This window comes from Cajanus cajan, chromosome 1, assembly GCF_000230855.2.
Source record: "Cajanus cajan strain Asha chromosome 1, NIPB_CcT2T_4, whole genome shotgun sequence".
NCBI classification, from domain to species: Eukaryota; Viridiplantae; Streptophyta; class Magnoliopsida; order Fabales; family Fabaceae; genus Cajanus; species Cajanus cajan.
In genome coordinates this window covers 7,312,137-7,337,561 of record NC_138517.1, presented here as the reverse complement: position 1 = coordinate 7,337,561, position 25,425 = coordinate 7,312,137, and the positions used below count along the sequence as shown (strand labels likewise).

Below are 25,425 nucleotides of genomic sequence, written 5' to 3'. Positions count from 1 at the left end.
TCATCCAACAAGGAATACAACAGAACAATCAGAAGGAAAAACAGAAAACATTCTTATTTTGCCTGTTTCTCATAGAGTTCTCTCAGGAACCCATAGAACACTCTAATTCATATAATAAACATTTAAAATCATACAATTTACTCATATAATTGCCTCTTACAATCCCCAATGCATTCCCTTATAGGATTTCCCAAAGGAACCCATAGGAACACCAAAGTCTGCAATTATAATCCAAACACAAACACTACTTATACATACATACTAATTACATCAATTAAAACATATTCAAGGAGAAACAGAGATGAAACAGATGCAATTGGGAAAAACCCCTCATACATGAGCATACAACAAACATAAGATTGGGGACCAATCCCACTACCCAACATACATTCTCACACCTATAGCGAGGTTTCTCATTCTCCCCTTACCTCGATAAGCAGGAGCTAAAACTAAAGCAGAATTTTGCTGGTCTCCTCCTTTGGGGTTCCCCTTAATTTTTAGAGAGTGTAGAAAAAAATTAAGAAGTTAGAAGTGAAAAATATGCTTTTGGGAGTTCTAGAGCGTGCTATTTATAGACGTCAAGAGTGGCCAGAATGGCCCATTTCAGATCCTAAATGGCCCGTTCTGGACTTATTCGTCATGTGTAAAATTCACATCTAGAACGACCCGTTCTTAAACTAGAACGGCCCGTTCCCAACTAGGGTTATAGGCCTTTTTAGTAGTTTGGAACAACCCATTCCATTTTGGGAACAACCTGTGTTGGGCTACCAAAAATAAGTCTTTTTAGTAATTTGGAACGACATGTTCCAATTTGAAAACGGCTCGTTCTAAGCTACTAAATCACCTTTATTGAACTTTGAGCCTTCATATAATATGTGAAAATCAGGGTGTTACACACTTGATATGCCATCAATCAAAATTTTCCACAATATTTAAAAATGTACATGTATTTCACTTTTGCATTTTCAATTTGAGTCTCTTTTCTCTCTCATCCTTTCTCAACTGTCTTTTCTGTCCACTAGAGGGGAAGACAGAATTGTATGTTGTTCAAAATTGTAGCATTGGCAAAGCTGTGGGAGCAGAGGGAAAGCTATATAAAGATACGGTACTAGGAGAACTGTGATTAGCATGAAAACAGAGGTGTAGTGGCTCTCAAGGTTAATTTGTAGCCATCCAAATCTCGCATATCATGTTTGAAACGCTGTGTTTGGAGCTGAAGGAGGTGTGGTGGTTCGTAATGGACAACGACGACACCGTTTTTGTGACCAAGAACTTGCAGAGGATTCTAAACAATTACTATGATAAGGAGATATATTACATTGAGAATTTGTTAGAGTGAATCAAACTCTTGCTTCATTAAAAAAATTATGTAGCGTTAGTATTTTGACTATTTTTCTTATTAAATGATTTAGTATAATAATAATTAGAGTGTAATTTATTTATTTATTTTTATATATAGAATTTGAATATCATTTGAAGATAACTCTTAGTAGATTTTAATATAGTTTGCTAATAAGAGTTGTTCCATGTTCTTTGATCTTTTTTTGAGCTCCTTTGTCAAGATTGATTAAAGAACATCTTGAGAAGGTGTTGAACCTCCGGAGTTAGAAACATTCAAGCTAAGGACTTGAGTGATTGCTCACAAAGGTGAATGAAACTAGAATAGGAATTTCCAAAATTCTTAAAGTTTTAAGCTCTACGTGAACTAAAGTTGGGAGAGAATTTGCAAGAATGCATAATGCTCTGTATATACAAAGCAAAGTGAATACAAATGAAAGAGAAGAACTTGATTTATAGGCAAAGGGAAAGATGAATGTGGAGTCACATAGTGACTAGGTGCATTGGTGTCAAAATTTGAAATTCAAATTTTGTCTTACCAATGACATCACCATGTGTAATCACGAAATTAAGTTTCATTTAGGTTGGATTTAGATGTTATTTGGTGCGGATCAAGTGTAGCCCACCTTAATATAGCACATGTGCACTAAATGCATCATAAATTAAACCTAAATGTGATATAATTTAAACAAACATGTCTATTTAATTTTTTTTTCCTTAAAACTTAATCTAATGGCTGAAATACAATGACCTACATATCCTAAACATTAATAAACAATAAAAGAAACAAAACAAGTCCAATATTAGATACTAAAATATCTAAGACCCATTAAGTCCAAAATAGACCCAATAAAGCCTATGACCCAAAAATATTACCATACTAGACCCAAAATAATATAAAGACAAAAAATATGACACCTAATATATGATAGGAGACTGTATATAAACATATTTATGGGATGTATTGGACTTTTAGTTAGTAACCTATAGTCCAAGACGGGTCAAGACCCACTAATAACCTAAAAATGGACTCAATCCTCGTAGAGTTTTCATGACTAAATGACTAGCCCATTTTTCTTGAATCCTTCAATATATCAGTTCTTGTTCTCCCTGACATGATTCCATCATTATTGATAAAAAAAATATTTTATTTTATTTTTAAAGATCCAATTTTTTGCTATTATTTTAATTAATTTTATTACTTTAACCTGAAAATATGTTTAGACAACCTGCTTGCAGAAAATATTGTTTTTTTTACATACATGGCCTGCAGAAGATAGGGTATTGAGTTTGCCATCAATCAAGAAAGGAGGAAAGGCAAAAACACTCGCCTATTTAAATGATGTGACAAATTTTCATCGACAGAATAAAGAATGAGACAAATTGTATGAGATAGATTGTTTTCATATCTAGTGCACACTCATGTATAGGATCACACCTTTTTAAATATTAGTATTTTAATATATATACATTTTACGAGATACAGATTTATTATATATAATAAAAAATTATAATAAATTGTATATATAAATAATATTATATTTAAATATATAAATTGTAGTTAAAACTTGTATAAATGAATATTTTTAAATATATATATTCTATTCTCTGTTATAACAAAAAAAAAACTATTTATGTATATTAAAAAAATTAGTTAATTACACTAAATTTTAATAATTTTATAACATTTTGCCAGATAATTTTTTATTATAAATAATAATAAATTATATATATAAATAAATATTGTATTTAAATATATAAATTATATATAAAATTTGTATAAATGAATATTTTTAAATATATATACTATCTTTGTTCTCTATATAAGAAAAAAAATTATTTATGCATATTAAGAAAATTAGTTACTTGCACTAAATTTTAATAATTCTAAAATATTTTTTAAAATTATCCTTATAATAAATGTAAAAAAAAATAGTGAAAGTAAAAGATCATGAATTAAATGAATATGTTATTTTAGAGAAAATATCATTAAATGAGATAAATTAAAGTAATTAAATTTTTCTTTTATTAAAGAAAATAAAATAATTATTTTATTTTTATTATTTTAGTAAAAAAGAACAAAAGAAACATGTTTTTTTCTTATAATAAATAACAGAAGAAGTACAATTTATGTACACTCATGTATACTAATGTTGTGAACTTGGATAATTTTATCTAAAATAAAAAAAATTAAATATTTTTATTTGTCATATTCTAAACATCCAATCCCTATTTTAATACTATTTTATTGTCAATATCGTTAATGATGTAATATGTATAAATATTTTATTATATTGTATAAATAAATAGACCTACTTATTATGTTTAACAAGCTTTTTTATAGATTTAAATTCAATCTTTTACAATAAATAATTTTTTAAAAATTTAATTTTGACATATTTATTTAATAGATTAGATGTTGACAAATTTTAAATAAGTCAATTCATATAATATATATATATATATATATATATATATATATATATATATATATCCTTATTTTAGACTTAATGTAATATTTTAAATTTGTAATACAATATTATTAATATTATATATATATATATATATATATATTCTTAAAATAATACTTCTTTTAAATTTCAATTACCTTATTTAAAATAAATAAAATTGGTTGTATTATTATTTTTAGAATTAGTTATAAATCATTTTTTTTAGAATAATATTTTAATTATTAAATATTAATATATATATATATATATAAATATATATATATAAATCCAATGATATTATAGATATTTATAATATTATAATTACATAACAAACTATTTAATATAATTACATATATATATATATATTAAATAAATAATTAAATTAATTAGTATAAATAAATAGTGTTTTATTTTATAAAATTTTATGATCAGTAAGATTAATAAATAAATAAATCTATATATAGTAAGATTAATATATATATATATATATATATATATATATATATATGTGTGTGTGTGTGTGTGTGTGAGTACTAATTAATTTTATTATAAATATTGCATATGACAAATAACTTATTATAAATTTACATGATATTATAGACATATAAAATAAAATGGTTCAGTGGTTTCACCTCTTGTGCTTAAGGACTTTAAGTGCTTGGTACTAGGTTCGAATCCTATATAGTCTTATATTTTTATAAATCAATTAAAATTTAGAAAAGATAAAAGTTCCCTCACTGTAGTAGAACTCAAGTGGCCAATTTATGTAAGTTTTACAATAAATGGAGTGCAGGGATAAGGAATTTTACTGCGTAAAGATAAGATTACAATTAAAATCGAATCTCAAAGGAGCCTATAAATAGGAGGAGGTAAAAGAATGTTGTGTGAAAGAAAAAAAGTGAGGTGCTCGAGAAACATTAGAGAAAGATAGAAAGAAAACAAGAATAAACGACTTAAAGGTAAGGGGGAGGAGAACTTTGTTTCTTTAAATTTTATTTATTACTATGTTTATTTATTTATGTTAATTTCTTGATTCATTTATCTAGTGAGGTGTCCCTAACCTCATTTATTTGCTTAACCTATGTTTATTTTTATCTATAATAATTGCTAAGGTAGTCATATTTTATATTGATTAATTATTTTATAATGATTGTCATATTTATTTTATTATTGGTACTCTTAATGTATTCTTTTTACGTAAATATTTATTATTAATATATTTATAATTAACTATAATATAATTGTGATATCTTGAAATTGTCTTGTTGTTATTTTGCATGGATTTATGAAAATAAATATTGTTCTATGGCCATAGAAGATAAAGTTTGAATTATTTATAGCTGGAGGTTTGACCTTGGGGATTTAAATGAGTAATCATTCATGGTAAAATATTCTGTTGATATTTGGTTGATATTACAATAATGTTCATTTATCCTGACTAGTCACTACTAAAATGATTCAAATTTTATTATTTAATTTTTATGTTACTATATATAATTTTGTCCTTTATTTAATATATTTATTTAATAAGTGTTCTCACTCCTTATTTCTTGTTGTGAAAAATTTAATATATTATAAAAAAAGATGGATCTCCCAGCTATCCCAGGTCCTTTTACAGGAGTGATCACTGCCGTTTTCCCCGGGAGTAATTGGGGAATAGATGCTACTTCTAACTCTGTCACATTCCAAGGCATCGCACTGTCTTCGTTCTTTTTCTTCCCCGATCAAGAAAACCCTACCACCATAGATGGACCTATTATCGTGACTTTCTTTTTACCACCGGCAAATCATATAAATCCTATTGTGAACTTATTTCCACCACCACCAATGTAAATATTATTGTAATAGTCGTGTAAAATAACAAGATATATATATAGAATAGGTTATGCGTGTAGAATAATATGTGTGTAAATGTTAAAAATAATAATGTAAGATATATGAGTAGTTTAAAATGATGTACATATCTTAGTAAATATTTTAAGATCCTTTTAAGTTATTTATATGTATTTGCTCCTATTACTTAATTGTGTTCTCAATATATATATATATATATATATATATATATATATATATATAAAACTATCTATAAACGTATAAAACTAGGATTAATATGTATATTTTAGACGTTTCATTTTAGTGGTATCAGAGCAACGTTTCATGTGTAACTTGGGGAAATGTGTTAACCATGTTTCTAGTATAATAACTAATCTATAAATTTCAGATGGCAGGAAGGAGAAATACAGAAGTGACTGAGGCTGTGCAGGCTATTAGAGACATGGTTGCCGCCTTGTTAAGAAATCAACAACCGGAAAGAGTGGGGGAGTCACAGGGACTAATAGAATTTAGAAACAATAAACCTTCCCAATTCGATGGAGGATACAATCCTGAAGAGGCTGAATTATGGATTAAAGAAATAAAAAAAATATTTCGAGCCATGAACTGTCCTGATAACCAAAAAGTGAACTATGCCGTATTTATGCTAGTAGGAGAAGCAGAATATTGGTGGGATAGTACTAGAAGATTATTAGAAGGAGGGGGAATAATCATTACATGGGAAGTATTTAGAGCCAAATTTTTTGAAAAATATTTTCCTAATGATGTTAGAAGGGATAAAGAAATAGAATATATGCAGTTAAAACAAGGAAACATGACGGTGGGAGAATATGCTTCTAAGTTTGAGGAATTGAGAAAATACTCTACTTTCTTTTATCACCCTGATGAGAGAATGAAGTGTATTAAATTTGAAGATGGACTTAGGCCAGAATTAAGAAAGGCAGTAGGAATATTAGAAATCTCTGATTTTCCCACATTAATACACAAGTGTCGATTTTTGGAAGGTTTTGATCATAATAAGCATAATAGACCAAAATCCTTTGGCCCTCAGTTTAATAAGAAAAAGAATAATGAAGGAAAACCTTATGATCGACCACAATGGAAAACCCAATCTTCTCAATTTGCAGGAAATTCCAGTAGACCCATGAATAATCAAGTTAAGTGTCTTAAGTGTGGACAGGGTCATTATACTAAGGACTGTCATCTCAAAGGACCTGTTTGTTTCAAGTGTGGAAAGCCTGGTCATGTGTTTTCTGAGTGTGGACAACCAAAGGTGCATGCAAATACCTCTGGACCCAAACCGAGACCTCCTACAACTGGAAAAGTTTATACCATGACCGGAACTGAAGCTGCTCAAAACAACAATCTAATACAAGGTAAATGTTTCATTAAAGGCAAAACTTTAAATGTACTGTATGATTCAGGCGCAACTCATTCTTTTATCTCCAATGATTGTGTTCAACACCTCCAATTACCAATTTCTTCTTTAGAAAATAATCTAATTGTTTCAACCCCTACAAATAAATCTGTAATTGCCAATAAAGTTTGTTCAGACTGTCCTATTTTTATTGGTGATAAAAAATTTCTTGTAAATTTGATTTGTTTACCTTTATCACAATTAGATGTGATTTTAGGTATGGACTGGTTATCTTCCAACCATGTTCTTCTCAATTGTGCAGAAAAGTCTATCATATTTTCTGATTCTAAGGACCTATCGATTTCATTATCCAAACCAATAAACAAAATTTCTTGGGGTAAAGTTCAAGGATTTTTAATCTTATCTTCTATGGAAGCTAAAGAGGAAGTCAACTTGAAAAACATAGCCGTTGTTCAAAATTTTCCTGAAGTTTTTCCTAATGATATTCCTGGTTTACCACCTGATAGAGAGATTAAATTTTCGATTGATTTACTACCTGGAACTGGACCAATTTCAATGGCACCTTATAGGATGTCACCTTCTGAATTAGCGGAGTTGAAGAAACAATTAGAAGAGTTACTTGAAAAAAAATTCATACGCCCTAGTGTATCACCTTGGGGGGCTCTTGTTTTGTTAGTTAAAAAGAAAGATGGAAGCTTTAGGCTGTGTGTGGACTATCGGTAATTAAATAAGTTTACCATAAAGAATAAATACCCTCTTCCTAGGATAGATGATTTGATGGATCAATTGAGAGGAGCCACTGTGTTTTCTAAGATAGATCTAAGATCAGGATACCATCAAATCAAAGTGAAAGCAGAAGACATACAGAAAACTGCATTTAGAACAAGGTATGGTCATTATGAATATCAAGTGATGCCTTTTGGAGTAACCAATGCACCTGTAGTGTTCATGGATTATATGAATAGGATTTTTCGTCCATATTTAGACCATTTTGTGGTGGTCTTTATAGATGATATCCTCATATATTCTCGAACTCAGGAAGAACATGAAGAACACCTACAAACTGTTCTCCAAATCCTAAAAGATAAACAATTGTATGCCAAACTTTCTAAGTGTGAATTTTGGTTAGAGGAGGTTAAGTTTTTAGGACATGTGATATCCAAAGACGGAGTGTCTGTGGATCCGTCTAAAGTTGAAGCAGTTCTATTATGGGAACCTCCAAAGACGGTAACAGAGATCCGTAGTTTTTTGGGTTTGGCAGGATATTATAGGAGATTCATTGAGGGGTTTTCTAAAATAGCTATGCCTTTAACTCAACTCACCAAGAAAAGGCAACTCTTTGAGTGGACAGAGAAATGTGAGAATAGTTTTCAAGAACTTAAGAAAAGATTAACCACTGCACCAGTTTTAGCCTTACCCAATCCTAATGAACAATTTGTTATATTTTGTGATGCCTCAAAAATGGGATTAGGGTGTGTTCTTATGCAAAATAGGAGGGTAGTAGCATACGCTTCTAGACAATTGAGAGTTCATGAAAAGAATTATCCAACTCATGATCTAGAACTAGCTGCGATTGTGTTTGCACTTAAGATATGGAGACATTATGTGTATGGTGGTAAGTTTGATGTTTTTAGTGATCATAAGAGTTTAAAATATTTGTTTGATCAAAAGGAACTGAATATGAGACAAAGAAGGTGGATGGAATTCTTGAAAGATTATGATTTTGAATTACATTACCATCCAGGGAAAGCCAATGTTGTGGCTGATGCACTGAGTAGAAAATCTTTACAAATCTCCTCATTAATGATTCATGAGATGAATTTGATAGAAAAATTTATAGATATGAATTTATCAACTACAGTAAGTCAGGACAGAATACAATTGCATGCGGTTCAAATTACTAGTGACTTATATGGACAAATTGGAGAGGCTCAGGTAGTTGATAAATTCATTCAAAAGAAAAAGAGATTGTTGGGTAAAAAGGATGGTGGAAAGTTTAATATAGATCAAAGAGGAGTTTTGAGATTTAATGATAGGGTATGTGTGCCTAATAATTTTGAAATTAAGAAAATAATTTTAGGTGAGGCACATAAGAGCAAGTTGAGTATACACCCTGGGGCAACAAAAATGTATCAGGATCTCAAGAGAATGTTTTGGTGGCCTAAAATGAAAAAGGAAATAGCACAATATGTGGCTACATGCTTGATTTGTCAAAAGGCCAAAATAGAACACCAAAAGCCAGCAGGAATGTTACAACCCCTAGATATACCTGAATGGAAATGGGACAGTATAGCAATGGATTTTGTAGTTGGTTTACCACGAACAATTCATAAGTTTGATTCCATATGGGTTATCGTGGATAGACTAACAAAATCTGCTCATTTCTTACCCATTAACATTAGGTATTCACTAGAGAAATTGACTGAACTGTACATAAGGGAAATTGTACGTGTCTGGTAGTAGAACTCAAGTGCCCAACTGATGTGAGTGAGTGATGTAAGTATTAGGTGAGTAAAGTACAATTACATATGGAAACGGGAATAATATTATTCCAGGTACCGTGTAAGTTCCGAACGTGGCCAATTTATGTAAGTTTTACAATAAATGGAGTGCAGGGGATAAGGAATTTTACTGCGTAAAGATAAGATTACAATTAAAATCGAATCTCAAAGGAGCCTATAAATAGGAGGAGGTAAAAGAATGTTGTGTGAAAGAAAAAAAGTGAGCCAGCAGCGTGTAGGTGAAAGACGAACAGCTCGAGAAACATTAGAGAAAGATAGAAAGAAAACAAGAATAAACGACTTAAAGGTAAGGGGGAGGAGAACTTTGTTTCTTTAAATTTTATTTATTACTATGTTTATTTATTTATGTTAATTTCTTGATTCATTTATCTAGTGAGGTGTCCCTAACCTCATTTATTTGATTAACCTATGTTTATTTTTATCTATAATAATTGCTAAGGTATTCATATTTTATATTGATTAATTATTTTATAATGATTGTCATATTTATTTTATTATTGGTACTCTTAATGTATTCTTTTTACGTAAATATTTATTATTAATATATTTATAATTAACTATAATATAATTGTGATATCTTGAAATTCTCTTGTTGTTATTTTGCATGGATTTATGAAAATAAATATTGTTCTATGGCCATAGAAGATAAAGTTTGAATTATTTCTAGCTGGAGGTTTGACCTTGGGGATTTAAATGAGTAATCATTCATGGTAAAATATTCTGTTGATATTTGGTTGATATTACAATAATGTTCATTTATCCTGACTAGTCACTACTAAAATGATTCAAATTTTATTATTTAATTTTTATGTTACTATATATAATTTTGTCCTTTATTTAATTAATATATTTATTTAATAAGTGTTCTCACTCCTTATTTCTTGTTGTGAAAAATTTAATATATTATAAAAAAAAGATGGATCTCCCAGCTATCCCAGGTCCTTTTACAGGAGTGATCACTGCCGTTTTCCCCGGGGGTAATTGGGGAATAGATGCTACTTCTAACTCTGTCACATTCCAAGGCATCGCACTGTCTTCGTTCTTTTTCTTCCCCGATCAAGAAAACCCTACCACCATAGATGGACCTATTATCGTGACTTTCTTTTTACCACCGGCAAATCATATAAATCCTATTGTGAACTTGTTTCCACCACCACCAATGTAAATATTATTGTAATAGTCGTGTAAAATAACAAGATATATATATAGAATAGGTAATGCGTGTAGAATAATATGTGTGTAAATGTTAAAAATAATAATGTAAGATATATGAGTAGTTTAAAATGATGTACATATCTTAGTAAATATTTTAAGATCCTTTTAAGTTATTTATATGTATTTGCTCCTATTACTCAATTGTGTTCTCAATATATATATATATATATATATATATATATAACTATCTATAAACGTATAAAACTAGGATTAATATGTATATTTTAGACGTTACACTTAATATATTGACATCCTTAATTGTAATTGACAAAACTATTTATTTTATATATTTAACAAGCTTCGTAATCAAATCGTGTTTCATGAGATTTTTTTAATGTAACAATGACTTTTAAACTAAAATAAATACATTATGACATCTTTTTCTTATTTGAAATATTATTAGTTGATACATACAAAACATAATATTGCACATATAATTTTGGGTGATGCATATATATTATGGAGAGTATTCTAAACTATGGATTAACAATATATATAAAAACAAAACGTATTTCTTGGTTGGTTTTGATCCATGGGACATAGATGATGACCTAAACGCTTTAGTTTCAAACTTCATTTGGGATAAAATCATCTATGTTGTTGTTGTTATTCCCAGCTAAAAGATCAAGATTGTAAAATATAATTAAGTACCATTGCCATGGAAGAGAAGAAAGTTAGCACGGGTCCAAAGATCCAAAGTAAGAGAGGAAGTGCTGAATAGAAAATCCTGTTTCCCATCGTGTTCAATAAAATGGCCTTCCCCAAAAGTTGAGTTAAATATTCTGAGGTGACTGAGGACTTGACATGTGGAGTGCAAATAAGGATATTCACTTGATTGAGAAACCCTATTGAGAAAGTGTGACAAAGAAGTGAGAATGTGAACATGGCAAGGAGAGTTGCATATTTCAGTCCCACCATAAATTTCCCGTGTGCTCCAAAAATTGTGTCGTTGATTGGTTTTTTAACGCTGTAAGTGCTGTGTATGATTGCTCCTAGACTCGCACAAATGAGAATGGATGTTGTGGCCATAAGGGTTGATCCCATGATTAGGTTTCGAAGAGATTGAACTACTACGATGTTCTTTTTATCAATATCCTGCAAATCATAAATTTTTTTACTTGATAAGTAATGTCAAATACAAAGAAACTCATTAGTTTTATCCAAAGATAGTTACAGATTTTTTTACAAGAGAATATAAACTAATGTTAGGATCTAAAAAAAAAAGAGTAAAGGTTAGCACTCCTAGACTTAGGGAGAACATATCTATATGTGTACCTTGATCATGGCAGGAACCCATAATCGGCGACCATGAGCATCTCTTCCAAAGGTTGTGGAGAAGGGTTGTGTCTGAGTCTTATGCCATAACCAAACATGATATGCTACCATCATTACTAATCCCATTGGCACCAACATCACGTCCATATAGTAATTTCTCCACTCCATCTCTTTCACCTGCTTCTGCATCTCTTTGCCTAATCCCTCTTATATATATATCTTCACCTTAATTAACTGCACGATGCTTTATTTTCTGTTATGAGTATATTTATATAATTATATGTATATGTTGGAAGAGAGATATACTTTAATGACTTCTTTAAGACATATTCTCACCCATGTATGTAACACTCTGAATTTTTTAATAATAGACTATTAATTATTATTCATATTTATATTTATGAAGATTATTTTTATTTTAGTTAATTAAAGCGGTTTTTATAGAATATTTTAAAAGTTTGTAATAATTTAAATTATTTATGAAAATTTTTATAAAATTCTATTTTTTTTATGCCGGAATGGGCTGTTCCAAAAGTGGAACGGGCCGTTCCAAACGAAGAAAATAAGTTATTTTTGAAGTAGCAGAATGGGTCGTTCCAAAAGTGGAACGGTCCGTTCCAAATTAGTAAAAAGGCCTATTTGAGTTTCTCCAGAACGGGCCATTCCCAAAGTGAAACGGGCCGTTCCAGAGAGAAAAATGCCTAAAAAGTTAAGCTGGAAATGGGCTGTTCTATTTGTAGTCAATATGTGTTAAAAGGAACCCAAGAACGGGTCATTCTAATTTTAGAACGGACTGTTCTGCTTTTTTAGAATGGACCGTTCTGCTTTTTAAAAATGGGTCATTCTGATTTTAGAACGGGTCGTTTCAGTTGAAAAATTTGCCTATAACGCATGGCTCCGGAACGGGCCGTTTCGAATTCAGTATGGGCCGGTCCGGGTACCACTAGATGCCTATAAATAGGAGGCAGGGGTGAAATAAATTATAACTGAGTGAGAAGGTGAAAATCTTAGAGAGAGAGAGAGAGAAAGAGAAAGAGAAAGAAAGAGAGGGAAAGAAAGAGGGAATCCAGAGGGGGAGATTCTGCTTAAGTTTTAACTCCTGCTTATCCAGGTAAGGAGGAGAAGAACTTTATCTCTTTAAAATTTTATATACTACTATGTTTATTTATTTATGTTATTTTTTATGTGTATTTATTCAGTGAAGTGTCCCTAACTTCATTTATTTGTTTAACCTATGATTATTTTTACTCATAATAATTAATAAGATGTTCATATTTTACATTGTTTAATTATTCTATAATGATTATCATTTTTATTTATATGATTGATACTCTTAATATATTCTTGTACGTAAATATATTTATTGTAAATATATTTTATAATCAACTATAATATAGTTTCAATATCTTTGACTCGTATTGTTGTTATTTCTTCATGTATTTATGAATATAAATACTATTTTATGGCCATAGAAGATAAAGTTTGAATTATTTTGTAGCTAGAGGTTTGACCTTGAGGATTTAAATGAGTAAGGAATGATGATGAAATATCCTCTTGTTGGTTAAGGTGAAATATCCTTTTGTTGGTTGGTATTACGATGATGCTCATTTATCCTGACTAGTCACTACAAATATAATTCAAATTTTATTGTATCATGAAAATCTAATATATGATCTGTATATATATATATATATATATATATATATGTTTAATATTGATTATAAATAATCTTGTATATTCTTTTGAATTATTGTATTTATTAGATATTTTTCTCACTCCTCTCTTTTCTTTGTTTTTAAAATTAAATATATTATAAAATAGACGGATCTACTTGGGATTCCAGATCATTTTGCAGTGATTATAGTTGTTGTCTTTCTTGGAAGGAATTGGAATGTAGAGGCTATTTGATGAATCTATTATAATTTTATTTGTTATTGTAAATTTATTCCTACTCTCAATGTAAATATTGTAATAGAAGTGAAAGAAAGAAATATTGTGTAAAATAATACATTATTGTAAATATTTTAAAACAATATGTCATGTAATAAATTCACCAAATATTCTTTTTCTTTATCTTTATCTTCATTAAAAAAATATTGTTAATGATATAATTGCGAAAATATTATATAAGAAAATATATAATTATTATTATATAAATTGGGCGTTACATTAAGACGTTACATTAAGTGGTATCAGAGCAGGTCGATTCAATCGACTGTGAGTTATGAGTTTACTATGCTTGTTTAGTAGATGAAGTTTGTAGTGATTAAATCCAAGGAGGTTGTATGCCAAGAATTGGAGTTTTGAATGTTTTTGATGAAAGGCTAAAGTGTGCATCTCTGTTATTATTTATTTTTTACATGATTTGGAAGTTATAAATTATTCCTAACTAGGAGACTTTGCCACCTTTACTGGAATGAATTTATAATTTTCTTTATTACTTTTAAAAAAAAATTAATATGATTTTTGAGTTTTGATGCTTACATGTTAATTTTTATGATTAGGTTACATGAGGATTCTATTTTAGCTTCTAAACCATTTGTGCTAAATATGTGAGTTGTTTTGGTTTAGAATTGTAGGAAAAAGCTTAAATAATGTTTCCGAAATATTTTAAGGTATTTTTGTGGCCTTAGAATTTGGTGGGCTCTTTTAGTGATTAGTGCAGGGAATGTTTTAGCTGCAGTTTTGTTGCGCTAGTACAAGTATTTTTTTTATATTTGGATTTTATGATCTTTATAAAGTTGTAGTCTTGGATGTTATCTTTTCAAGGACACCAAAATCAGGTACAATGGAGATCTAGAACTTCCATTATAACTATTTTAGTGAACAAAGGTCTAGCTGTTAGCGCTGATTATATCTATTACAATTTTTGAAAATTTTAGCTAAGTATATGATCATTTTAGAATTTCAAGTCTTTATAAGAGTGATAGCTTATCCTGTTAGCTTTCTTTTGGTGATAGGTTTGAGATCATTTGGATTAGTATAATTCTCTATGTATCATTTTCTTTGATAGTTGTTAAAGGGATATATATGTTGTCATGATGTTTGTGAGTTATTAGGAAATCGATTTTATTCTGATGTTCTGAGGTGTTGTCTTGTGGATCAAAAGTTTCTTTAAGGTTGTATGATGTTATGTGGTAAAGGTTGTTCATGTACAGGCTATACAAAGTAAACGGTAATTGATACATACATGCTTAAGGATGGTATATATGAAGGTTTAAAGCAGGTATTCTAATATGATTTGATATGCATGTATGTTGATATATGGATAGATGACCTTAGGGATCAATTAATGAATATTTGTGTGTTTAGTAAGATTGACCTTAGGATGTGATATCATCATATTGGAATTGAGGGTGAAAATCTATTTAAGACAACTTTACACCAAGCTATTTAAGTATAAATTTCTATTGTATGAAGTGAATTTTCTAGGTTTTGTAATTTCTAGTGGAGATATAATATGGTAGAAGTTGTGGATACATAAGTCAATTAGTGAGGTTAAGAGTTTTCTTGCATTAACTTATTAATATAGGAGATTTATTGAGGAAATTTCTAAGATAGCATTACTTTAGTTTGGATTAACCAAGAAGAGAGAGTTGTCTTTATGGAATAGTAAGTGTGAAAGTAGTTTTCGAACTCTTAAGGAAAGATTGACTAGTGTTAAGATTACCGGACTCTAGTAAGTCTTATGTGTTATATAGTGATGCTTCGGAGACGGGTTTGAGTGGATTGTTGATGCAAGAAGGAAAGGTAGTAGCTTATATTTCTAGGCATCTAGGTAGAAAATTACCTTACCCATAACCTTGAATTAGAGATTGTAATATTTACACTTAAGATTTTGGAGACATTATTGGTATGATTCTAAGTTTGAGATATTTAGTAATCATAAGGATCTTACATATCTGTTTGATCCAAAGGAGTTGAATATGAGACAGGAGAGATAGTTGTAAACTGTTAAGGATTAAGATTTTAATCTTAGTAGTTATTTGGAAAAAGTCAAGGTGGTGGTCGATACTTTGAGTAGGAAACCTCTATATATATCTCCCCTTATGGTTAAAGGGGTGTATCTTTTAACTCACATTAGGAATTTAAGTTTGACGTACTTGTGAAATTACTCCTATTAGTGTGAAATTAGGTATGACTCAAGTAAAGAATGGACTATTGAAGGAAATTAGAGAAACATAATTAATTGATTCATTTTGATGGCAAGACATGAGACCATAAGACAAGGTAGTAGATATGAGGTTGCCTTGGGTATAGATAGGGTGGTAAGACTTAGAGATTGATTATACGTACCTAGTAAACTTACGCTTAAGTACTTGATCCTTGGAGAGGGTCATAAAAATTAAAGCTAATATGGTGACAAATGCCTAAGTAGGATGATCATTCATTTATCATTTTTGATGATGTAAGGGTTGTACTTGATTGAGGAGATTAGAAACTTAAGCGTGATTTGTGAGCTCACCCATAGGAACATTGAATTGAATATGTTTAAAGGACTAATAAATTAATGGATGAGCTTAGAGGACCCAGGAGTTAGATCCTTTCTTAGTGACCCAAGTAAAAAGAAAAATTTGCTAGGGATATAAATGGCCCTTTACGAGTAGAAGTTGATGGTGTTTTGAGGTTCAAGAATAGAATCTATGTGCTTAGTAAAACCAAATTAAGGAAGATGATCTTAGAGAAAGGACATAAGAGTACTCTTAGCATTCATTTAGGAGTTACTAAAATGTATCAGAGATGGCACAGCGGAAGCGTGGTGGTCTAAGGTGAAAAGAGAAGTAGAGGAGATGGTTAGAGTTTCTTAAGGATTATGACTTTCAATTGAATTATCACCCCAGTAAGGCTAGTGTTGTAGCTAACGCTTTAAGTAGAAAATCTTTGAGAATGTCTTCTTTGATGATTAGGGAATTGCATATGATTGAGGAGTTTAGGGATATGAGCTTAGGGTGTGAGTTGACCTCTAAGAGTATTAAGTTGGGAGCTTTGAGAGTGACTAATAGCTTGATAGATGAGATTAAAGAAGGTCAGAAGGTAGATCCTTTCTTATTGAGTCAAGTAGAGAAGTTGAATCAAGGTGTGGAGAGTGAGTTTAGATTTGGAGTGGATGGAATGTTGAGATCTAAGGATAGGTTGTGTATTCCTAATGTGCCAGAGCTTAAGAGAGCAATCCTATAGAAGAAGGTCATAAGTGTATCCTTAGTATCCATCCAGGATACACTAAGATGTACCAAGACCTTAAAAAGATGTTTTGGTGGCCTAAGATGAAGAAGGAAGTGGAGGAATTTGTGTATGCTTGCTTAGTATGTTAGAAAGCTAAGGTAGAACACCAAAAACTTTCAAATCTAATGCAACCTTTAGACGTCCTAATTTGGAAATAAGATTCTGTATCTATGGACTTAGTTGTAGTTATGTATGATATTCTTAAGAAATTTGATCTTATTTGGTTAATGGATAGGCTTACCAAGTTTTCTCACCTTGTACTTATTAACATTAGACATTTCTTGGAGAGATTGATAGAGTTGTACATCAATAAGGTAGTGAGTGCTACATGGGAATTAGAAAGCAAGATGCGAGAAGCTTATCCATTTCTATTTTTAGGTAAATTTCGGGGACGAAATTTCTAAAAGGAGGGGAGAATTGTAACACCCTGAATTTTCTACTAATAGACTATTAATTATTATTCATATTTATATTTATGAAGATTATTTTTATTTTAGTTAATTAAAGGGGTTTTTATAGAATATTTTAAAGGTTTGTAATAATTTAAATTATTTATGAAATTTTGTATAAAATTCTATTTTTTTTACGCCGGAATGGACTGTTCCAAAAGTGGAACGGGCCGTTCCAAATTAGTAAAAAGGGCTATTTGGGTTTCTCCGGAACGGGCCGTTCCCAAAGTGAAACGGGCCGTTCCAGAGTAAGAAAAATGCCTAAAAAGTTAAGTTGGAAATGGGTCGTTCTACTTATAGTCAATATGTGTTAAAAGGAACCCCAGAACGGGTCGTTCTAATTTTAGAACGGGTCGTTCTGCTTTTTGAAAACGGCCATTCTGATTTTTTAGTTGCAGTTGAAATATTTGCCTATAACGCATGGCTCCGGAACGGGCTGTTCCGGGTACCACTGGATGCCTATAAATAGGAGGCAGGGGTGAAAAAAATTATAACTGAGTGAGAAGGTGAATATCTTAGAGAGAGAGAGAGAGAAAGAGAAAGAGAAAGAAAGAGAGGGAAAGAAAGAGGGAATCTAGAGGGGGAGATTCTGCTTAAGTTTTAACTCCTGCTTATCCAGGTAAGGGGGAGGAGAACTTTATCTCTTTAAAATTTTATATACTACTATGTTTATTTATTTATGTTATTTTTTATGTGTATTTATTCAGTGAGGTGTCCCTAACCTCATTTATTTGCTTAACCTATATGATTATTTTACTCATAATAATTAATAAGATGTTCATATTTTACATTGTTTAATTATTCTATAATGATTATCATTTTTATTTATATGATTGATACTCTTAATATATTCTTGTATGTAAATATATTTATTGTAAATATATTTTATAATCAACTATAATATAATTTCAATATCTTTGACTCGTATTGTTGTTATTTCTTCATGTATTTATGAAGATAAATACTATTCTATGGCCATAGAAGATAAAGTTTGAATTATTTGTAGATGGAAGTTTGATTTTGGGGATTTAAATGAGTAAGGAATGATGATGAAATATCCTCTTGTTGGTTAAGGTGAAATATCCTTTTGTTGGTTGGTATTACGATGATGCTCATTTATCCTGACTAGTCACTACAAGTATAATTCAAATTTTATTGTATCATGAAAATATAATATATGATCTGTATATATATTTGTATATATATATATATATATATATATATATATATATATATATATATATATATATATATATATATATATATGGGGAATGCTAATGTACTCCCACCTATTTTTTAGTGGGGGTATGTTAACAACCTACACCAATTGTTTAGGACAAAAAAACTACTCATTTATTTTGATTTGGTTAATTCGTACAAAGGATATTATAGTAATTTAATTTAATTTTAAATAAAAATAAAAATATTTTCCCTCTCTTATTAATTTCATTCTCCAATTCATTTATTTTTTCTATTAATAAATTTTTATTTGTTCAGAGAGAGAGGAGGGAGACATCATGAGAGATGAAAGAGAAATGAGTTAAAGAAAGAATTTAATAGGAGAGAGATAAATAAGTTAGAAAAAGAATTTAATAAGAAAGAGAAATGAGTTGGAGAAGAAATTTAATAAGAGAGAGAAATGATTTAGAGAATGAAATTAATAAGAGAAAGAAATATTTTTGTTTTCATTTAAAATTAAATTAAATTACTATAATATCCTTTGTACGAATTAACCAAATCAAAATAAATGAGTGATTTTTTTGTCCTAAAATATTGGTGTAGGTTGCTAACATACTCCCACTAAAAAATAGGTGGGAGTACATTAGCATTCCCCTATATATATATATATAATTATAGGGTTTTGGATTTTTTTTTCTTATTTTTTTTTTCATTTAGTTTTCCTTTTAAAAAATTGAGAATTAATTTGAACAAAATAGAATGGATTAAATAAATAAATACATTTATACAATTAATGGTGTTACATTTAGCTAGCATGAAAGCAACGTTTCATCTGTGACTTAAAAAATGAGCTAACATTTTTCTAATACAATAAAACTTTAACTCGTATAATTTCAAATGGCAAATGGTAGAAGAAATACTAAATTGATTTTGTGGAAGCTATATAAGGGACATGGCTGCAACTCTATTGAAACAAGGATATCAAAAAATTGAAAGACTTATTGGATCACAAGGGTTAATTGAGTTTAGAAGAAATAAAACTCCACATGCAATTTGACGGTGGGTACAATCCAAAGAAAGCTGAATTATTGATTAAAGAATTAGAAAATATATTCTACGACATGACTTATTCAGATAACCAAAAAGCATCTTATGTTGTCGTTATGTTAGTGAGTGAAGCTAAATATTGGTGAAATAATATTAGGAGATAATTAGAATGAGAAAGGATATTCATTACATGAAAAATACGATAATAGGAAAATATTTTTCAAAGTTTGAAGAATTAGATAAATACTCAACTTTTCTCATGATATTTCTTTCACTTTATTTTTCTAATGAAATAAAGAAAAATATATCATTATTTGCATTTTTTTCTCCCTATTTTCCTTTCTCTCAATTGCATCTATTTCAAACATAATGTTAAGAAACTTGAGACAATATCAATACAAATGGATTGGAAATTTTAATAATCTATTTACTACAACAAGCTCACTTGAGCCATGCATATAGACACAAGCCTCACCACTTTTTCAATCTCTTTGTATTCATATATTACAACTTGATATATAAATCATTCTTTAAAGATAATGTGAGACTTCTTCCTTTTGTAGTATCTTATATATATATATTTTTTGGTACTATGTTATTGGTAGGAATATTTATTGGCTTTACTTGAAATTAGTTTCCTTCAGATTACATTAAAGTATTATTTCTCCAAGTATCATTTTTTATTTATTTATCAAAGTCAAGACTCAATTCAAAATCTTTATAATATATATATCTTACTTTTGTTATATTCCTTTGTCTATTATATAAACCCACCACCTGCGATATCTTCTTCCCGTGATACTCGTTTTAAATAGCTAGTTGATTCCAGATGAAAACCCCTGATGGAATCTCTTTCCAATCTTCGAAAGATAACCTTCTTGAATTATGTAGTTGATTCTCGCTTAACCACGAATTACAGATATCAAAACTATATAATAACTCGAGTAATGTCGTCTTTAATTACCAGAACAAAATATTGCTGTACGTTGACTTACAATGTGGTAGCTAGAAAGCCATATCTGGCACGAGAAATACACCAGAGCATATATACTAGCTAGGACCATGATTCAAATGAAAAGAATATTTCAGGTAGCGACTCTCTCTCTCTCTATATATTAGGTGTTATAATACTCCATTACTTTTAAAGAGCATATAACAACATATACACCTTTTTAATTGAATAAAATCTGTACTGACCGCATTTCGCACCCGGGCTCTCAGCCCGGGTTGACATTATAAGGGTCATTCCGGACACGCGTTGAACAACGTCAGCCCGGAATCCGGACAGATCACGCCCGAGCCCGGAGATCTCGTCCCAGGCCAAAACCGTTCTCCAATTATACCATATTATGTCACAACGTAATCATATCATATTATATGATATCGTATCATATCATATCTTATCTCAGGCCCAAGACAACCCTAACTCACACAAAGGTATGTGCATTACATATATACGAGACTCATACTCATACAAACCCTAACTTTAGCATCGGAGTCTCTTTTGCAGGTACCTCCCCCATCTCGGAGCACCAATACACCCAGCAAAGGAGGCTCACCAATCTTACCCGGCGGATCAGCTCTACAGCAGATTTCCGGTAAGAACATTTGGCGCCCACCGTGGGGCCGATCAGACCAAGCTCTCATCGGCCACCTGCATGGTTTCTACCAGAAGCCATATTAGACGAGCAACAGATAACACAAGCAACTCAACTACCATGGACAGCGATACCGCGACCCTGAGGCGTTTGGTCGAACAAGTCGAGCAAATGCGGCGACAGCACGACGCCGACCTCCAGAATATGCGTGCCCAGCATGAGAATGACCTCGCAGCGATGCGCACCGCTAACGAAGCAGACCTAGCGGCGCTACGCGCCGAGAACGAGCGCATCCGCGCCCAGCTCCCTCGGCATCGCCCCGGCCAACCACCGCACGACAGCGGTGATCATGAGGAGGAGGCGCATTCAGCCCCCCATTCCCAAGCAACCACCAGGGCACCACATTCACAGTCCGCCACGCACCGGTCTCATGCATCAACACACAGATCAGGGCAGGGCACCAGTAAGGCCCCCACTCACGTCTCCGAGGGCCAAGAGCCTTTCCGCCGTCATCCCTTTGTGAACGGCATCATGGAGACTTCGTTACCCCGCGGGTGGAAGCCCCTCCACCTCGATCGCTATGACGGCACTACGGACCCCGATGAGCACGTCGACGCGTACACGACTTAGGTAAACCTTTACACTAACAGTGACGCTATACTGTGCAGGGTCTTCCCGACCTCGCTTAAAGGACCCGCGCTCCATTGGTACACCCAACTGCCGGCAGGGTCCATTGACAGTTTCGCCACCTTGGTGCGGCGGTTCACGGCACAGTACGCCACCAGCCGACCTCACCACACAACCTCGGCCGCCTTGGCCAACCTCAGACAGAATGACGACGAGCCCCTACGGGCCTTCATGGAGCGCTTCTCTAACATATCAGTCCGGATCCGAAATCTAAACCCGGAAGTCGCCCTACACGCCATGCTCATGGCACTGAAACCCGGATCGTTCGTCGACAGCCTATGTCGCGACGCCCCTCGCGATATGGACGAACTGCGCGCCCACGCCCCTGGTTACATTCAAATGGAGGAGCACGCGGCCTTCCGCGACCAGGTTCGCGGTAAGGGCCCCGCAAAACCAGAACAGGGCCACAAAGACAAGGTTAAAGTCAACAACGACAGCCAATTCAAGAAGACAGCCAGGACAAACAGAGCCGGGAGGTACGACTTCTACACCCCTCTGAACGCCCCAAGAGTCCACATTTTGGAGGAAGCCAGTAATAGCAACCTGCTATACCTCCCACCACCCGGCCACACACCAAACAGTGCTGACAAGTCCAAACACTGTCGGTATCACAGAAACTATGGCCATACCACAGACGAGTGCCGCACACTCCGGGACCGCATCGAGGAACTCATCCAGGCATGACACCTCGGCCACTACATTCAGCGGCAGCCAGGCTCCCGAGGTGGCTCCGGAGGCCGGGGACGCGGGAGAGGCCGCGGATCAGGAGCTCGGGGGGACCTACCCACAGGACCTCAGCAAAACGCCAATGGCGCAGTACAGGCTGAAATAAGCCAGGAGACCGAACCAGCCCCCCTGCTGGGAATAATCAACACAATTGCAGGCGGCTTCGCCGGAGGAGGTGCCAGCAGCTCAGCCCGAAAAAGAAACCTCCACAGTATCAACTGCGCCCATTCCACTGCCGCGATCCCCTACAAGAGCTCACCACCAATCTCTTTCTCCGATGAGGACTACGCAGGGATCAGCCCCAATCAGGATGACCCCATGGTCATCGGGGTAGAAATCGCAAACTGGGAAGTCCAAAAGACACTCATCGATCAGGGGAGCTCGGCAGACGTCCTGTATTGGCCAATTTTCCTCAAGCTCGACGTCCCCCACTCTCTCATCCGGCCGCACACAGAGCCCCTAGTTGGCTTCGCCGGTGAACGGGTCCACACCCGCGGATACGTGGACCTGCTCACAACCTTTGGCACACCCCCGGACGCCAGAAGAATCATGGTCCGATACCTCCTCGTGGAGGCCAACACCTCCTATAACATCATAATAGGGAGGCCGACTTTAAATCATCTCGGCGCGGTGGTGTCCACCCCGCACCTCACCATGAAGTTCCTAGGAAAAGACGGAAAAATTATCTCCGTCAGAGCAAACCAGAAGACAGCTCGACAATGCTACGCCGAAAGCCTGAGGATCTCCGCGTCCGGCAAGGAAGGCAAGAAGAGTCCCCCCACTACATGCCCCTAAACTCTAATTTCACATTTGTAAAAGCAAAACCGCGCACTCTTTTCCCGCCTTCGTCCTAAACGGAGAGGGTTTTTAATGAGGTACGGCAGGATTATCTAATAATATTCTCCTTTTCGCTCACTCATTGCATTTCTTTAAATATTACCGCATCAATTACTGTAAACACGAAAATAGAACACCCGTAATCCAATCGCGCGCGTAAAACCCGAGGTCGAGCACGAACCCCGGTATCCTTGATAAAAGGTCGAGTTCGAACCTTAAAAATGCAAACCCGAGGTCGAGCACGAACCCCGGTATCCTTGATAAAAGGTCGAGTTCGAACCTTAAAAATGCAAACCCGAGGTCGAGCACGAACCCCGGTATCCTTGATAAAGGGTCGAGTTCGAACCTTAAAAATGCAAACCCGAGGTCGAGCACGAACCCCGGTATCCTTGATAAAAGGTCGAGTTCGAACCTTAATGGAACCCGCTCACAATTTACGAAGTCAAGTGCAAACCTCGACGCTCTTGTCAAAAGTCGAGGTCGAATTCGAATCTCAACACACACACGAATTCTCCCTTAAATGTCGATACCAAACCACTAACCTGAGGACAACTTTGAACCCTGGCAAAGCACACCCCACTCTCGATACCGGGGTCGAATTCGAACCCCGGCACGACCAACTTAGGATTGAATTCTGACCTTGACTCCAGCCTACGGTCATTTATAAACTCTCACAACAATTACAAAGTCACAATTTGAGATCGAATACGAATTTTAACACATTCATCTACGGCCGAGTCCGAACTTCCGCGAAAAACCCTACTGAGCAAGCAACTAAAGCCGACCTCGAATCCCGATGTCACTAGCGCAAGATAAGAGGTATCACCCGATACAAAAGCATATAACAGACGCCAAACATGCGCTTCAAACAGCGCGAACAGCCAAAATTAAACCCAAAAAGAACAAAATGGAGCAACATGCATACATGTATACAAGCAAAGTTCACAAGATTCAGTACATCAATTCACGCTAAAGAGAAAGGAAACCAAAATTACAAAGAAAACCTAAGCGGAGGCATTTTCACTGGAACTGTCGTTAACATCGTCCTCCGAAACAATCCTCCCACGACGGACCACCTTCTCCACGTGCATCGAGGAGAAGTCGAACCCGGGAGCAAGAAGTCGTGCCTGACGGGCAGCCTTCTGAAAGCCCCTCTTATGCTCTGCCACGACTGAGCGCTCCATCTCGACGAGCCGTCCTTCCACGGCCGCTTTCCCCGCTGCCAGCTCCACGAGCTCTACTCTCAGCGCAGCAATCTCATCCTCTCGACCACCCAGAATGGCCTCACTGCAGAGACGCTCCTCAGCCGCCGCTGCCAACTCCCCTTTTAGAGAGGCCACAGCATCCTCTAAGACCCGCACCTGGTCACGGGAGAACGTCACCTCGTCCTCCAAAGAACGGGCCCGCACACGAGAAAAAGCGGCGAGCCCCTGCAGCTCCCCCACTCAAGAAGCATAAGCCTCATTGGACCGCAATACAATCTCAAGAGATTTCTGCACCCGCGCAAGGTCGCTACGCGCGGTCCGGAGCTCAGCCTCCCGCCGCTTTGCCTCATCAAGAGCCGCGGTGAGAGCCTTGTTATCCTCCCTCAGGATCTTGTTCGCCTCCTTCCATGGCTGAAGCCGGCCCTTCACCTTAGCCAGCTTCTGCTCTTGCTTGGCCAGCTCC

The 25,425-nt window shown here is 33.8% G+C and overlaps 1 non-coding gene across 1 annotated transcript; it reads right to left on the bottom strand.

Moving 5' to 3' along the window:
- Positions 1-11,302: 11,302 nt before the first annotated feature.
- On the bottom strand, positions 11,303-12,914 carry LOC109794001 (uncharacterized). Its single transcript, XR_014433362.1, has 2 exons — positions 12,012-12,914; positions 11,303-11,831 (listed from the first exon to the last, which is right to left on the bottom strand). It is a non-coding gene; the product is annotated as an uncharacterized LOC109794001 (transcript).
- Positions 12,915-25,425: the final 12,511 nt, after the last annotated feature.